Source organism: Harmonia axyridis, chromosome 4, assembly GCF_914767665.1.
Source record: "Harmonia axyridis chromosome 4, icHarAxyr1.1, whole genome shotgun sequence".
Taxonomy (NCBI): Eukaryota; Metazoa; Arthropoda; class Insecta; order Coleoptera; family Coccinellidae; genus Harmonia; species Harmonia axyridis.
The window spans coordinates 9780058-9798746 of record NC_059504.1 but is presented as its reverse complement, the minus strand read 5'-3'; the positions used below and the strand labels follow the sequence as shown (position 1 = coordinate 9798746).

The 18689-nt window shown below is 35.5% G+C and overlaps 2 protein-coding genes across 2 annotated transcripts in view; one reads left to right on the top strand and one right to left on the bottom strand.

Moving 5' to 3' along the window:
* The window catches only part of LOC123678934 (high affinity cGMP-specific 3',5'-cyclic phosphodiesterase 9A), a 146021-nt gene extending 137821 nt beyond the window's left edge, over positions 1–8200 (bottom strand). Inside the window, exon 1 of the mRNA XM_045616209.1 lies at positions 7859–8200. The gene's annotated coding sequence lies outside the window, so the exon portion shown is untranslated. The remainder of the gene's footprint in view (positions 1–7858) is intronic.
* LOC123678936 overlaps positions 1–18689 on the top strand; it is a 74020-nt gene that overhangs the window by 48068 nt on the left and 7263 nt on the right. The window lies entirely within an intron of this gene.

Genomic DNA, 18689 nt, shown 5'->3' with positions numbered 1-18689 from the left:
TTCCAGAATTGGAAGGGATTTCTCAGGTATGTATCCGTTCTGGATGCCTGGATCTCCGAACGCTACTAATTTTCTGATCAGCAGAATGATGTGCCTTCTGAATAATATTGGTTAGACCATGAATTTATTAGGTGTAAAACTTTGGTTCCGCCGTTTTGCAATAGATGGCTGTAGTGGTAAGTGGTTGTCGAAATAAATAGATCGTAGAAGTCATACAATAAGCTTAGGTATTTGTAAACAAAACGCCATCGAAATAGCAATCGATTTGTGTGTGCATCATAACGTTAATCTCGATTAAACATGTCAGCTTACGAGAAAAAAATTCTCGTCATTTGCGGGTGATTTTAATTTTTTGCTTCAATATTAAGATCTGCGGCTGAGGCTCATCGAATGCTCTGAAATACCGATGGTGAGGCCGCTATTAGTGGAAGAACGTGCGAGAGTGGTTTCGACGCTTCAAGAATGGTGATTTCGACGTCGAAGACCAGCATTGCGGTGGAAGAGAGAAGGTTTCCGAAGATACACAATTGAGAGCATTACTTGATAAAGACTCGTGTCGAACGCAAGAAGAATTGGGAGGATCATTGGGAGTGATGCAACGAGCCATTTCAAAACGCCTGAAAGTCATGAGAATGATTCAGAAACAAAGAAATTGGGTACCGTACGGGTTGAAGCCAAGAGATGTTGAACGGAGTTTGTTTGATTGTGAGCAGCTGCTTGCAAGGCAAAGACGGAAGGGATTTTTGCAACGCATTGTGAAATGCGAAAAATGGGTTCATTGCGATAATCCCAAGCGCAGAAAATCATGTGGATCATCCCGAACATGCTTCCACGTCGACGGACAAACCGAATACTCATGGTTCTAAGGTCATGCTGAGTATTTGGTGGGATATGAGTTATTGAAATCGACTGAAACAATAACAGGCATTGTCGAACGTAATTAATGCGTTTGAGCTGAGCATTGAAAGACAAACGGCCGTTTGTCTTTCAAAATTCTCGTTTGTATTGAAAACGAGAGACATGATAAGGTGATTAAAAGCATGACAGTGTTGCGAAAGTGGTCAAGACATACTTGAAAACGTTGAAATGGAAAGCACTACCCCAACCGCCGTTTTCTCCAGACGTTGCTCCCTCGGACTATCACTTGTTTCGATTAATGACACACGTCCTGGCTAACCAGTACTTCCAGTCTTATGAAGAAGTAAAAAATCGATTCGTGATGACCAGTTTTGTCAACGTAGAATTCGTAGGCTGCACGAAAGATGAGAGAAAGTAGTGGCCAACGATGGACAGTTCTCAGAGTTGTACTATGACTGACATGTGAGCGAAGCTCTTTGTCAGTACTTGTGTACGATCGTACGGTTAGTACTATTGTCAACAATGGACAATACTCTGAATCATGAATGTATAACCAGTTTTTCACAATGAACCCTCGAATTTCGGAAAAAAAAACAGCGGAAGCAAAGTTGTACGCTCATGTACAATTGAAGTAGATTAATATGATTGTGCTCTTAAATCGAATATTTTTTGAGTTATTCGAGATTTTTTCGATCAAATTATTGTAATCGCAGGTGAAGATATTTTTTTTTTTGTGAATAGTTGTTCCAAGTCCTGTGTTACGTATTCAAAGTACGTTGAATACTTAGAGTAAATATAATTTGATTCTCTTTTTTATCAACTATCCCTCTTATCAATGCTATTATTATACAATATGCTCAGTGCCGATTTGAGATCTTTTTGGGCCCTTTGGCGTGGCCAATCATTATCATCAATCATATCATTCCAGTGGATATTCTCTTAATTCTGATTCAATAGGTAAGTACCGTTTGCAGAAAAAAAGACATATTTTATGCTTCGACTGGGATGGAGTCTAACTACAAAAATCATATTTATGTAATATTTTCAATAAATAGAAATTATTCATTTTCAACCCCACTCCAGAGATAAATGAGGGTGCCTGGTGGACACATTTTCGATGCGAATAATATTTGCAGGTATACCAAAACAGGCCATAATAGAATAGAGCCAATTTATGGTTACTGGATCAGATAGCTGTTATCTGATACATGGCATCGGGGCAACAGAATGGAAATGCAAATTGAAATTAATCGATTGGAGGTAAACTCAACCCCTAGGTGCTAATTCTTTTAATGTCGTGAAAAACACCAAGGTATATTGATTTTTCCGGGGACTGAATATAAATTGGAAATAATTGTGCCAGACCCTAATCGTGCTCAACTGAAAATAACTGTTTCATTTTCGAATGGAAATTATTGTTTTATTTTCATGGTTTGGTTGTTAGTTAGGTAGTATTTGCAATAAAAAGGTTAATAAACCTGTTGAAAAGCTAATTGGCGAGTTGGTAATTGTCGGTTTGGTTTTGTTAAACTGATGGTTAAAAGCAATATGGATTTGTGATAAATAAAGTTTATCTTCATATTAGTTTCAATTAGGTACAATCGACACTCGTTAACTCGAAATATTCGATAATTCGTATTATTTTCATTCCCCTTCAAAAAAAGTCGAAAAAATAACCATGCATAACTCGACATTATTGAACGGTTATATTTTACCATTTTTACCTCTATGAGTCGAAGAATTACTTCTATGACTCGAAGTCAGTAGCTCGAAGAAGAATCTTGGCCCCGTGGTGTTTCGAGATAACGAGAATCCACTGTACTCAGTGAATAATTGAATTCCGAAACACCCTGTATAATTAGATTGAATTCAGTTTGGCAAATAAATCATTGAATTGATCATGAAGGATTTATAGAAAACTTGTGTATTTTATATGGAGTATTAATACATATTAGGCCAATTGAAAAGTACGCGATCTTATGCAAAGATGGCGGTGCTAGTATTAAATCCATATGATTTTTTGTTAGTACCAACCTTTAAACGACACGTGTCAAAATTTGACAGCAGTCCTCCGATAAGTTTGTGAGATATTGCGTTGTGGGTGTAGCTTAGGGCTGCCATAAATGTTGGAACATCGACCGGGACAAGTCACAAGTGGCATAGAAATAGGTGAAAATACCACTCAAAAATTCAAACCGCATCTGAGAGGTATTCATTTAATAAAAATCCGAGTTTCTAGGATTTCTTTCACTTGGTTGTTGAATTATAACACATTTCTCAATTAGACATATTCACTGAAATAATTTATAAAGAACAAAAACAATATCAAATAGAAATAGCAATAAAAAGAACATAAAGTCGCAACAATAAACAAGTGGGTAGGTACCCTTCTTTTTTCATAGTGTTTCAGGACTTGTGGCTTTTTCAAGTATTTTTTGTCTTACATATACTCTCCACTGTGCTTACTGCACTTGATGCCTTTCGTTTTTACCACTCCCAATATCTTATAGAAAAGGAAACATCCGTTCCACATGAACATTGCGAAAATATTTTGCCCCACTTCTGACATTTCTGCATCAGAAAAGAATTCAAATAGGTACATAAATTCTTCATAAACGGAATCTTCAAGCCTAAAACATTTCCCATTCAAATATCCAACTGTTTCTTGTACTTCATTTCATTAAGGAACATCATTCGAAACCGTTCATGAAAATATATCGAATTTTGTCATTGTCCACTATATTCGAGATATCGGATGTTGTGAAAAATCGCTGACTTCATTGTCAAATTTAACTTATTGCATTGTATTCATCGTACCATCATTCTTTAGTTTGTTACAGACTTGACTTGTTTGGTTCCCAAAATATTTATTCAATAATCTTTCATTGAACTCTTTCCTAGTATATTTTCAATTAATTTCTAGTTTGTAATTAATAGTAATAGTAGTAATTAATGATTTTTCAATCCTTTCAAATGGTTTGTCAATGAGAAATGCTTGACTGTGTAGAAATGGAGTACAAAGTTCTATTGAAGAGTCATAAAAAAGTCGGTTATAGCATTTGAGGCCCTTTTTTGAGCTACGAATTTCTTTTTCAATGGCACCCATAGCTTCAGCAAGCGTTCTATAGCTAGGAGTAGTGAAAGCCAACTAATTCTAGAAAAAGAAAGTGCATTGCTGTAAGTTGTTTCTGCATACTCATAAAAAACTTTCATCGTTCGACGCTTACAGAAAATATTGAAAAATATTTGAAAATTTTAAGACCAATAGACTGCACAGATATTGACACCATATCGAGAGCAGTATTTTGAAGTATGTGCGCTGGACAACGGATTTCTTTGGACAAAATCTCTTCTAATTAAAGAAAAACTCGCCTGACTTACTAACTTCAAAGTAAGTATTTGTGTTATCCGCGCTGACAGCGAAAATATTTTATATGGAAATATTGATATCCTATTAGGATTTAATACAAAATGCGATTTTACAAGACCATTTATTTGGCTGTGTCTCTTTTTATTTTCAATCTTTCAGTTTCTGAAAAATAATGTTTGAGCAACAGTAACAGTTTCTCAGCTTTATGATACTGGAATCCGTTCAGATTCCATAAAAATAAATTTTTTCTCACCTACTCAATGTGAGAAAATCTGAATTTCATAACGGTCAAATTATTGACCGGGACAATTTAATAACTGACCGGGACACAGGGACACAATGGTCCAAACCGGGACATGTCCCGGCGTACCGGGACGTATGGCAGCCCTAGTGTAGCTACTTCTGTTATTCGAAAGAAGATGGAATGATTCTGAGCAGTGTTTGAAGCGGTTTAAGTGCAATGAACCCGAATTTTTGCGTCGATATGTAACAATGTATGGAACATTGCTCCATCATTTCACTCCGGAGTCCAATCAACTGTCAGCTGAGTAGACTGCACACGATGAACCGAATCCAAAGCGAGGAAAAACACAACAGTCAGCTGGCAAGGTTATGGCATCTATATTCTGGGATGCGGAAGGTATAATATTCATTGCTTACCTCCAAAAGGGACAGACCATCAAGAGCGATTAACATATAGCGTTATTGGATCGTTTAAAGGATGAAATCGTTAAAAAACGGCCCCATTTGAAGAAAAAAAAGGTGCCGTTTCATCAAGACAATGCGCCGTGTCACAAATCAATGAGAACAATGGCAAAATTGCATGAATTGGGCTTCGAATTTCTTCTGTATCCACCGTATTCGCCAGATCTGGCCACCTGCGACTTTTTCCTGTGCTCAGACCTCAAAAGAAATTTAGCGCCAATAAAGAAGTTATCGCCGAAACTGAGGCCTGTTTTGAAGCGAAAGACAAATCGTACTACAAAAATGGTATCAAAAAGTTGGAAGATCGCTATAATCGCTGTAAAATTTTGCCAAAAAATGTGTTTTACTATGCTAGACCGGGGACTTTACAATTGGTTAAGACCCATGTTCTCAGAGAATATGACTATAATCTACCTGCATATACTAAATTTACGTTTCAGCAGAATTTTCAATGAAACTTCCCTGAAATCTTTAATGGCATTAGAGGAAGGAAACAAATTACAGCACCTCTTTTATCATCCAACGGAAGGAGAAGATACGTTGATTATATGGATGGAGGTCGTTGACAATATAGACATACGACACTTCATGAATAAAATGATATACTAAACAAAAATAATAACCAAATTGAATCAGGTTATTCAAGTTGAATGGCGTCAAGTCCATATTATTAATCGACTCATAAATCAAATTAGTACTCCTAAATCATTTGAAAACTCCGACATCTGAGAAATAGAGTGATACCTGTGTAATCTATGCATAACGCCTTATCATCGAATGATATAGCAGATGAGTGCTATTGTTATAAACAATGGTGCATTTTTCATCACATTATTGTAGTAGCAATCATGTGTCATCAACTACAATGACCTTTTGATGGGTAATCAATAATCATATCGATAGAACAAAATTTGAATACAAGACTTCAGAAAATTTGGAAGAAATATAGCGCAAACTTAATTTGACTATCTTGAGCTTGTATCTAATCAGTAATTTGATACTGGGAGAAATGCACCACTACGTATTGGATTTTTTTAGTCATTGGCGGAGTGTGAAAAGTATTCAGATCTTGGATTAAGACAAATTTTATAGTTTTCATTCATCAACAATTTTATACTAACAATTATTACGCGATTATATTTTATAAGCGCGCAGTTTCGAACTCGTTTCAAGTTCATCTTCAAACACTGAAGAATTTTACAAATGGTACAGAGTATTTATGTGAAGTAGGGTTCAGAAAAAGTTATAAAATCAAAAAAAGGGCTTATCATCTTTTTTGTAGAACCTTCAATGTCTAAAGATAAACTGAAGTTTGAAACTCCAAAATCTGATTTTGGATACCTATTCAAATTCAATATTGATTTATGGTATTGTAAAACGATTGACTGATATGTAAATATGTTCGTTTCGGAGTTATATTGATAATATTTACATGTTAAATTTGAAAATAGACCCCCTCGTTCGAATACCGAGTTATAAATGATCTCCGCAAGATGTGAAATTAAATATTAAGACAAGAACTTTTTATCAAACTGCCTAACAATCGAAATTTTTTGTCGTTAGTTTGGTTAAACTCTCATCTAACCTGACGCAGTATTTGAGCGTCATCTGTTTTTTAGTTTATTTGCACTGTCAGTTCAATCATGTAGGAAAATGGTTAGATTTGTGGGGAAACCCATGAGTTCTGATAATATAAGATTAGGTACCATTTTTGACCAAAAACAAATTTTATCGAAATACAGTGGTTGGTATTTTACTGATATAAGCTCCGGTCAACTTTTTCTTCTTGATGATTAAATATTTGTTTGCGTAATTATTCAATAAAGTAGTATTTATCCAAATTTATTGATGCAGTATTTGAGAGCAATTGTCTTTAATCCAATCTAACGAAATCAGAAAATCTCACATAACTGTCTTTTAATGATACAATTGAAAAAGTAACTTATCAATTCAATGAAACGATGAACTGTTGTATAAACAATGCAAATCTTTTTTCCACTCGTATACATACATTCAATACGTCACTATAGATGAATGATTTGTCTTATCTCTCTCTTCCAAACACTTCAGCGAATATCACCAAATGCTGATAAATTACATACAAGCATTTATATTCAAGTGGGTATCGATGTTTGGTAGATAGAAATTGAGAGAAGTTATCAATGATTCAGCCTCAAGGCAAGATAAAGGGAGATTAACTTCTATGAGGAATATCCACATCTTACGAAAACAAGCATAGACCTAGACACACAACATTTGGGAATGCGGATAATGTTCAGATATTTCACCGATTCTTTCTTAACTCATTATCTCGGAGTTAAGAAATTGTTGATGAATGTTGAAATTCTCGTATTGGTTCACAGATCTGGACTTTCAGAATTCGGACCTTCAGAGCTGCTAAAGGGACGGATCAGGCACTCCAAAATCTATTCATGTTGATATTGAACAAGAGGAATCTGAAGAAGCTACTATGTGGCGAAAAAATTGTTGTTTACATAATAAAATAGTAGAAATAGTAATAATTCATATTTAATATCAATTAAATGGACTTCCACCAAGTCAATAAAATCTATTCATGTTGACTTGAATGAAAGTTTTATCGTTTTATTCGAACTTTTATGTGACTATTGAATGTTAATTCTTTTTATGTTTGTATTTATATGAAAGTTTTAAAACCTATCATTTGGTTTTCACGAGTTGCCCTAAAAATCAGTTTGATTTGTATTCTGATTCTGAAATATCGAAAGTTTTCTTTCACTGAATGAGCCCCACCACTTCAATGGAAATATAATCCAAGAGTTCGAGCGGCTTATCATAATTCTAATTGTTTACAAACAAGCTACTGAAAAATATGTGACATCAGTGTATATTCAACCTCGCTGATTGGACGAACCAGGCTCTTTTATAATTCGCCATAAAACTTACCTCAACAAACAGAAACTCTTCCTTTTCCTCTCAAATAGTGTTCTCAAACTAAAATAAAACACAGTTAAAAACAGCGTTCCATCAGAATCTAATTGTCGTATTCGAACTATCGTCCGGCATGGAACGCTCAGTTGAAAATCGTTCACTTTGTCCGCTACAACTGAAATTTTTTGGTCCTTCGAGCCGGATAATCTTCCAACCAATGGTGGTTGAGATCAGCGCAAACGAAATGTCGGGTTATCAAGAGTGCCCCGCATCCTATCGACAGACAGTCGGAAAGAAAACTGGTATAGTTGGCGCCGCGGCGATACGACCTCTGTCGACTGCCTTCGGCATCTTCCGCCAACTGCGTCGCCAACGTCGAGTAAATTGAAAACAAATGAATTTATTATCATACGATCATAAATTATGTGTATCAGGCTCTAATCCGTGCTTATTAATTGACGAAACTTCTTCTTGTTACACCTTATCTTTGATATCGCATAATTCCTGGCCTCTGTGATTTCGATTGTTCGACGTTCGACAGAGTAGGCTGTGAACTTGAGCTGCGGTGAAAAATTATCGCTGTATCGAATGCACGCTTGTTAACTACCCGACAAACGATGTATTATATTATTTGCATATAAAACGCTCGAGAACCAGATACCGCAACTGAAAATTATCGATGCGGAATCAATATGTTTCATTATTTGTTTCGATGTTCGGAGAAATGAATTTTTGGCTATCGTAAGTTCAAAGTCGTTTGAATAAATAATTGTGTTTGTTAATTATGAAACCTTTGAAAGCTTATCCTGGAAAATTGTGCTTATTCATGTAATTTTTGGTAGTAGGTACCAAACATGTGGGTTGATGACCTATTTAATTTTTTTTTAGGATTTCCATTGAACGAAGGGAAATATAAACTAAAATACGGCAAATTTTGTAAAATGGTTCCTTATTTTCACAGAATATTATGAATTGTTTGATATATACAGGGTGAGTCTTTGACTGGTACATGGAGATGATAAATGTATGTTCGACTGCTGATTCTTCTGCTACTTCTATAGAAGGCCAATTGAAAAGTCCCCGGTCTGATGCCCAGATGGCGGTGCTAGTATTAAATCCATATGGTTTTTGTTAGTAACAACCATCAAACGACACGTGTCAAAATTTGACAGCAGTCCGACCATAAGTTTGTGGGATATTGCGTTGTGAGTGTAGCTACGTTTGCTATTTGAAAAAAGATGGAAAAAATAGAATTTCGTATGCTGATAAATAATTGCTCTTTGATGGGAAAATACAGCTGAAGCAATATCTTGGCTTGATGAAGAGTTCTTGGGGTATGCACCATCATTGATTGGTATGCTAAGTTTAAACGTGATGAAATGAGCACCGAAGACAGCGAACGCAATGGACGCCCAAAAGAGGCTGTCACCGACGAAAAAATCAAAGAGTTCCCAAAATAATTTTGAATGACCGTAAAGTGGAGTTGATCTAGATAGCAGACATTGTGAAAATATCATCTGAACGTGTACATCATATCCCATGAGAAAGCTGTGTGCAAAATGAGTGCCGCGCGAGCTCACAATCGATCAAAAGCAACAAAGTGTTAATGATTCTGAGCAGTGTTTGAAGCTCTTTAAGTACAATAAACCTGAATTTTCCAGTCGATACATGACAATGGATGAAACATGGCTCCATCATTTCACTCTGGAGTCCAATTGACCGTCAGCTAAGTGGACTGCACACGATGAACCGAATCCAAAACGAGAAAAAATACAACAGTGAGCTGGCAAGGTTAAGACATCAATATTCTGGGATGCGCAAGGTATAATATTCATTGATTACCTCCAAAAAGGCCAGACCATCAACAGCGATTATTATATAGCGTTATTGGATCGTTCAAAGGATGAAATCGTTGAAAAAACGGCCTCATTTGAAGAAAAGAAGGTGCTGTTTCATCAAGTCAATGCGCCGTGTCACAAATCAATGAAGACAATGGCAAAATTGCATGAATTGGGCTTCAAATTGCTCCTGCATTCACCGTATTCGCCAGATCTGGCTCCCAGTGACTTTTTCCTATTCTGGGACCTCAAAAGAATGCTCGCTAGAAAGAAATTTAGCGCCAATGAAGAAGTAATCGCCGAAAATGATGCCTATTTTGAAGTGAAAGACGAATCGTACTACAAACATGGTATCGAAAAGTTGAAGATTGCTATAATCGCTGCATCGCCCTCGAATAATAAAATCGAATTTTGCCAAAAAAATGTGTTTTACTATAGTAGACCGGGGACTTTTCAATTGACCTGTTAGTTCGACGACTTTGAAGTTTCATTATTGAAAGTCAACAACCGAAGCATTCAGTGCAGATAATAAAATTATTATATAATTTCCATAACACAATAATTCATGTATCATTTATCGAGAAAATAAACGTACAACTTCATTTTATCCTTCTCCAATTGTATTCACATTCACTATAAGAAATTACTGTCTGAACATGTTTTCTCAACTGCCCGACCTGAGACTTCATCTATGTCTACCGCTGTTGTTTCTTAGCCCTAAGCAAGCTTTCAATCAAAGTTATGAAAATATTTGATGGGGAGGAAATGGGAAAACGGTTGTTTCAATTTACAAACGCTTCCGGGAAATTCTTCTTTCAAGTTTAAAGCCATCTTTCACAAATATTATCATGATACAAATAATTCAAATGTTTTATGGCTCTTGTTTCTCCTTAATTGAAGTGTCAGCAATTCGTAGGATGTGGGCGTATCGACATCCACGCAAAATTTTCAGGATATACTTCCAAATTTTACGAATAATACAATGGAACTTAATCCGGAAGCATCTATAGATTATTACGGAGTTAATTTTATTATATTTACATCATAATACTTCCTTTGAGAATATTAGTATTTCATATTCTCTATACTTAATACAAATTTCTACTTTTTTTTTGCAGATCATTTTCACTCAGCATCTTGAGCTAATTTTAAAATTTCGTATGAGAGTTTTTTTCGGTTCACCAACAATTGGAAAGAACGTTATTTCGATCTGAATGTAATTGTCAGTATTTTGATTGAAATTATACTAACTGACAAAGAAACTGCAACACCCAGAAGGAGCTGTTTAAATTTAAATTTTTTTTGGTAAACATAGATAGCATAGCAAGGAGTAAATGATTGAATTTGAAGAAAAAATTGTGAAGGTTTTTTTGTGTAAACCTCTTGTTTGCAGAGTTAATTTAAACTTTTTCAAAGCGACCCATGTGAAGCTTTTTCCAAGGCCTCCCAGATCCCCCGATCTTTCGCCATTATAGCATGTTTGGGACATCATGGGTAGAAGCCTTGGAAATTTACCCCAGCTCCCACGATCTTTGGCGGCTCTGAGACATGAAGTACAGGTAGCTTGGGATAGTATCCCTCAAGAAGAAATAGACCATCTTAATTCATCAATGCCGAGACGTATTGGGGAGTGTATAGATAATCGCGGTAGACAAACACATTATCAACAAATTCATTAAAAAAAATTGTAAACCCCTCGTTTTTTTCTCCAAATTTCAATCATCATCTGTACTATCAACGTTTTACCAAAAAAATTTTTTAATTTAAACAGCTCCATTTCGTGTTTCTTTGTCAGTTAGTACGTAGAACGTTACGAATATCTCTGTTCATATAATGCTAATTCTGAATGAACTGTGAATAGTACGAATATCATTGATAAATAGATCATTCTTCATGTTTCTGAGAAGTGATGTCTCAACAACAAAATTTTCTTATCATTTGATAGTCGACATTCTCAAATACCAACAGAGTATTTCTAATAACGTACTTAAACAATTGAGAAGTTATTATTGGGATCATTCAGAGTAGATATTAACATAAATGTTGTCTTTCGTAGATTTTAGACCCTATATGATTCACTAGTATGCTGCAGTTTTTCGTGATTTTATACTGAATTAAATTATCATTGCTCGATCTCCGAAAAATTAACATATATTATGTATGGCTGTTGGACAGGGAATGATTCCAAACGATGGATGAGGTTCGACGCACTGATGACAATTCTTTGGTCAAATTCCGTTCGTCCGTAAACACGATAACTCTGGAAAGGAGAAATCTAGATTCTTCAAATTTTCAGGTTCGAATCTTGAATACCACGCAATATAGGTGCAGGTGGCAAAAAACTCAAACCTCAACTGACAAAGGTCCTGGCATACAACATTAGGTATATCTATAGATTGGAAATAAAAAAAAGTCCTTAGAAGCAGAGGAAAAAATCTCTTCGACCAGAAGAATGTTAAGGAAATAAATTAGGCTTGAATGAAGAAGTGATCAACCAATTTTTAAGCTCATTCCTACATCAAAGACGAATTTTTCGACAGAAAAGATATTGAAAAGTTAAAGGAATATTAGAGTACATGTGTGACTCTTGTAAGTGACTAAATTGACGAGTATATTCGAATATAAATTATAAAAAGAGAATGTTTTTAGTGATTGAGTGAAGTGTTATTAAGATGGCATTCTAAAAAAATTCACGTGAAGTAAGAAACTTTTGAAGACCACAGAATAGTATGTCAGGTATTCAATCACTCTTTCATTCATGTTCCAACTGCTTGGTGCATGAATGGTGCATGGAATTAACTTTAGTGTTTTCCTCATTTGTTTACTGTTCCTTTACCATAAAAAGCATAAATATAAAGTTTTAGTTCTTTCAACCTGCCATCCAAAGTCTGTAATGGACTAGTTTAGTGATGTTGATAATACTATATTTGATACGATAGAATTAAAATATAGAGCAAAACTGATAAATCAGTGAAAACATTTTGAAAATCCATCAATAAATGACTGAAAAATAGATTATTTAAATTTACGTATTTTAGCGCGGAACGTCTTTGGTATGTGACGTCACGGCTCTTGCCTGTGATCGCTACACCATAAATTACGTTTAAATACTTAGCCGCGCCAAGGCTCTCGCGCCGTTTGTAGTTGTACAGTGTAGTTTTAACTCGAGTTATGTTTTTATGTCACCATAATGGAAGAAGGCTTCGTGAAAGGACAAAGTGACAATTTGCCTAAAATAGATATATTCACAGTGATGGAGTTTTTTTCTTCAAATCCATCTTATGTCAGTGCAGAAATAAAAGGAGTTTAACTTTTCAAGTAAGTATCTAATTTCGAGTTTGCTTCATCATGGTTCAACTTATAACGATGATTTATTTAAAAAACGTTTCATAAACAGTTTGTAGTTGAGTACTGGTTGTTGAAATCTATCAATGGCAAAACATATTTATCTGAGGAGTAAAAAGTAAAAAGAAAAAAAAGTAATTGATATTTATGTATGTATATAGTAAGTTATTTCAGCCATCGTGTAACGAACAAAACACGACACGAACGGCACAAGTGATTGTACACTAATGAGTTCGTAAGCACTCTGCGAATACCAGTCGTCTAGTGTGTGACGTCACGACACTTACACGTACTATGAAATTATTCTTCCAAGCGCAACTTCAAAGTCCCATAACTTTTTCATTTCTAGAGATATTTCAATGATTCTTCCACATTTTTGTTTCATTTTACTTAAATTTTTAGAATTGATCCTTAACAAAAAAATGAAAACTAGTCCATTCAGCTAGTTTTCCACCTTCTAATACAATAAAGAAAATAATAAATTTCAAAAGAGAAAATCATCAATTGCAACAACTTAGCCGACAATTCGAACCACTCGAAATTTAAAATAATATCAAAATTTCATCAAAGCACTCCTGCTAAGTCGAAAGAACCAGTTAAAGGAAATTTCATAGTTATGATAGATACCCCAGATTTCCCAAGAGAAAAGCAAAATTGGCGTAAATCATCAACCGACGGAAAATCGAAGATGGCACTTCCGTCGTCTGAGAGTATCTTAATGTTCGTTACATCCGCGGGTTTTCCAGAGTTCGAATAACAACGTCTAGACAGTGTCGCTCTAGCATTCTTGAAAGGATTTCCTCATTTACACTGTACGACATACTGTTTTCGCACAAATGAGTTGATTTCATCAGAAAATATCGGTATTGTAGAACTAAAAGTAAACATACTCGAAACAACTACTCGACTTAGAACCATTAGATACCTATTTTGATTCATTTGTTCAAATATATTTAGAATCTTCTGGAAAAGTAGAACTTTCCTTGGTATTTTCTTAGTTCAAATTTTGAGTAGAGTGTCATGAATTTTCCAGTTGCACTAATTTGTTCTACAAGCTCTATCACTAACTTTGAAATATGAATATTTCCCTCCTGTCAAAAATTCTATGTATCTGGAGAACAATTATCGAAAATTACAGCGAATATTTCCCTCCGGTCAAAAATTCTATGTATATGGAGAACAATTATCGAAAATTACAGCGATAATTGCATTGTAGGAAGCGAAGCTGCACTGCGATAATTGTTCTGTTCATAGATGCATAGTTTCTATGCATCTTACACAGTTCGAATCTATGGCAATTCCATTCTACATCAGTTTGACAAGTGATGTAACAGTTTATTCGGGAAATATTCCCCCGAATTACACTCGTGCATCAAAATGACCGGATAATTTCGCATTCCAGCGTGTTTTCTTTGAAAAACTGCATTCGGTCATTTACATTTTTGGAGAAAGAGCCCGACACCGAAGGTGGAGGGCTGTCATGCTGTCATGCTGTCATGCAAAATTATCGGTAATTTTGATGCACTTGTGCAATTACCTACGATAACTGCACTCATTCTTAACATTTTTTTCCCATGAACATAGATCCGATTCGTATTCGTTTCGAAGTCACAAGAATTTCTTAGAATCGAAAATATATTTGACCTTTAAATATTGTATCTGCACTCTACCAAGTAATTGTTGATGAGATGTGATTTCAACAGGAATCATAACCAGCTTCATATGTTCCTATATAATATAAAATCTGAAGTACATATTAATATCTGGTAAACGAGGTGGCCATGGTATTAGTCCCCATTGACCTATCCACTCATTCTGAAAATTTTCATTCAACGAATCAGCTATTAGGGCAATTGAAAAGTCTCCGATCCAATGCAAAGATGACGGTGTCAGTATTAAATCCATATGATTTTTAGTCAGTACCAACCTTCGAACGTTACTTTCCAAAATTTGACAGCAGTCCGACCATTAGTTTGTGAGATATTGCGTTTTGAGTGTAGCTACTTTTGTTATTTGAATAAAGATGGAAAAAAAAGAATTTCGTGTACTGTTGAAATATTGATTCTCGAAGGGAAAAATACAGTTGATCTTGATGAAGAGTTTCCGGGGTATGTACCAGGAAAATCAACCATCATTGATTGGTATACTAAGTTCAAATGTGGTGAAATGAGCATCGACGATGGCGAACGCAGTGAACCCCCAGAAGAGGCTGTCACCGACGAAAAAATCAAAAAAGTTCACAAAATAATATTAAACGTGTACATCGTAACATTCGCGAATATTTGTACATGCGAAAGCTGTGTGCAAAATGAGTGCCGCGCGAGCTCACAATCGATGAAAAGCAAGAACGTGTTACTAATTCTGAGCAGTATTTGAAGCTGTTTAAGTGCAATAAACCTGAATTTTTGCATCGATATGTGACAATGGATGAAACATAGCTACATCATTTCACTCCGGAGTCCAATCGACAGTCAGCTAAGTAGACTGCACACGATGAACCGAATCCAAAGCGAGAAAAAACAGTCAGCTGACAAGGTTATGGCATCAGTATTCTGAGAGGCGCAAGGTATAATATTCATTGATCATCTCCAAAAGGGCCAGACCATCAATAGCGATTATAAAGCGTTATTGGATCGTTTAAAAGATGAAATACGTTAAAAAACAGCCTCATTTGAAGAAAAAAGTGGTGGTGTTTCATCAAAACAATGTGCCGTGTCACAAATCAATGAAAACAATGGCAACATTGCATGAATTCAGCTGCTAATTGCTTCTGCATCCACCGTATTCGCCAGATCTGGCCCCCGGCGACTTTTTCCTGTTCTCAGACCTCGAAAGAATGCTCGCTGGAAAGAAATTCAGCGCCAATGAAGAAGTAATCGCCGAAACTGATGCCTATTTCAAAGCGAAAGATAAAGCGTACTACAAAAATGGTATCGAAAAGTTGGAAGATCGCTATTATCACTATGGCAACTATGTTGAATAATTAAATCGAATTTTGCCCAAAAAATGTGTTTTATGTTGGTAGACCGGGGACTTTTCAATTGGCCAGTTATCCTTCTGTAACAGAATTCTCCATAGTAATTTGTAAATTTACCCAAAACGCGCACCGAGGTGAAAATTAAAAAACGATCCATAAATATATCTGGCCTATTCTTAGATTTAAATCGGAATCAATGACGATCTCGGCCAGTCACAATATCAACAGCAGCTGTAATAACAGTGAAATAGGAAAATTTCCAAATTAATTTCACGTAAGAAAAATGCATATATTTCGATTGAACTTCGCGTTATAAATAAGCATCGAGTATTTATATTTGAACCTAACGGTGAAAGCGGAAATGGGAAAAATTTACGTTCCGTTCAACTTATGGTATTGGCTGTACAGGGTGATTCACCAAGATGGCCTATTAGACGTTTATGGATAACTTATCATAATTTTTAGCTGAAAATTTGCATTTTGGGGTTTGAGACAATAATCTTTGATCACAAAATATTTTCAGATCTCTAAACCTTCCGGTTATACCGGATACAGACTACTACTTCCTTATTTCAAATAGCACACACAGTATATTATTGCATCATCAAGCTTTTTTGAAGACAATTTCGGAAATATGCCATACATTGGGAAAAAACTCAATGGTTCATAAGTTAATGGGATTCTTATAAAAAAAGGGTAGCGATGAGGACTCACATTTTTTTTTAATATTTCGGTAGAAAAAGTTTTTTCGAAAATTTTGTTTCTTTTTCTATTCTGCAAATACGAAGTATTATAAGATTGTATGCGGTTTGGACGAAATATGTACAGGGTGTTTATAAGAAGGTCATGAACTTGGACAACTCAAATTCATTATAACTCAAGATTTTCAAATAAGAACCTATATTTTTTATTATTTCAGTCGATTCTATGTTTACAAATAGTGGCGGTTAGTTAAGCAAACCGTATACTTAAAATGAATACTTCAAGAGTTTTCAAGGAAGTCTGGCGAGTTGATTCGCCAAAGAAGAACCTTAAATGAACCATGAACGACTAACGACAATTTATTCGTGCTTCATCAGCTAATATTTTCTTGAAAAATTGAAAACAATTATTTTGATTCATGACTGCAATGTCGGAATTCAAAATCATAAGAATTTATGGTAACTAATTTATGTATTTCATCATATGTTATGCAAGGCTGAGCGCTTTTTTCTCGATGTCCTCCCATTTTTTTTAATGACCTATAGAATATGATATGAGATGCGCAGTATAAAAGTAATATGTTTCATAAAAAAGCATCTACTAAGTTACGATGGTTGACTTGGAGGTGAAAAAACTGGAAGAATTGAAGGTTCTTGAACCTCTCATAAAGAAAATGAAGGAATGTTGGTGTTTTCCTCGAGATAATAAAACATTTGACCGAAAATTGCTTCTGAAATTTTGTTTACCGGCTTTGATTTTTGGTCCTTTCATCATAGTAGGTGCTGTTGGTCATATTTATATTACATTCAAACGTGAGTATGTAAATCAATTCTAGCAACCTGTGTTCACAATGCGTTTTTTCAACGGACAATGGTGCATTATGTTAACACAGGCCAACGTAAAGGGTGTTTTTTTTAGAGCTATAGAATTGCAATAAAACAACGATGGATTATTCGATTGACATGAATTTTATTTATCCGCAAGATAATCTTGTGGCATTACATTTTAAATATGATTTCTGGCATATGACCGCCACGGCTGGCTCGGATGTAGTCTAACCTGGACCTCCAATTTTCGATGACTTTTTCCAACATTTGTGGTCGTATATCGGCAATAACACGGCGAATGTTATCTTTGTGGCTTATCCGCATAGACCAATGACTTTACATAGCCCTACAAAAAGTAGTCTAGCGGTTTTAAATCACAAGATCTTGGAGGCCAATTCTCAGGTCCAAAACGTGAAATCAGGCGGTCACCAAACGTGTCTTTCAATAAATCGATTGTGGCACGTGCTGTGTGACATGTTGCGCCGTCTTGTTGGAACCACAGCTCCTGGACATCATGGTTGTTCAATTCAGGAATGAAAAAGTTAGTAATCATGGCTCTATACCGATCACCATTGACTGTAACGTTCTGGCCATCATCGTTTTTGAAGAAGTACGGACTAATGATTCCACCAGCCCATAAAGCGCACCAAACAGTCAGTTTTTCTGGATGTAACGGTGTTTCGACATACACTTGAGGATTAGCTTCACTTCAAATGCGGCAGTTTTGTTTGTTGACGTAGCCATTCAACCAGAAGTGCGCTTCATCGCCAAACAAAATAAAAAGGACGTAGTGCGCGATACTTATTCCGCACAGAACCATTATTTACGAAATAAAATTGCACTATTTGCAAGCGTTTTTCAGGCGTGAGTCTATTCATGATGAATTGCCAAACCAAACTGAGAATAAATCACTTGACAGCTGTTAAATCGGTCGCCATCTTGAACAGTAATGCCAACTTAATGTTATATAACCCGAAAAAAAACACCCGTTACATTCACTTCATCCTCTTCCTTTTTTCGAAGCAAATAAGACGAGGGCAGCCCTATACGACGGTTTATGATTTTTTTCACGAAATTATAGTTTTACCTCTTTTGTAATGATTTTAGGAATGCTTTTTTTCACGAATCCTCAAAAAAATATATCAGTGCTTTGTACA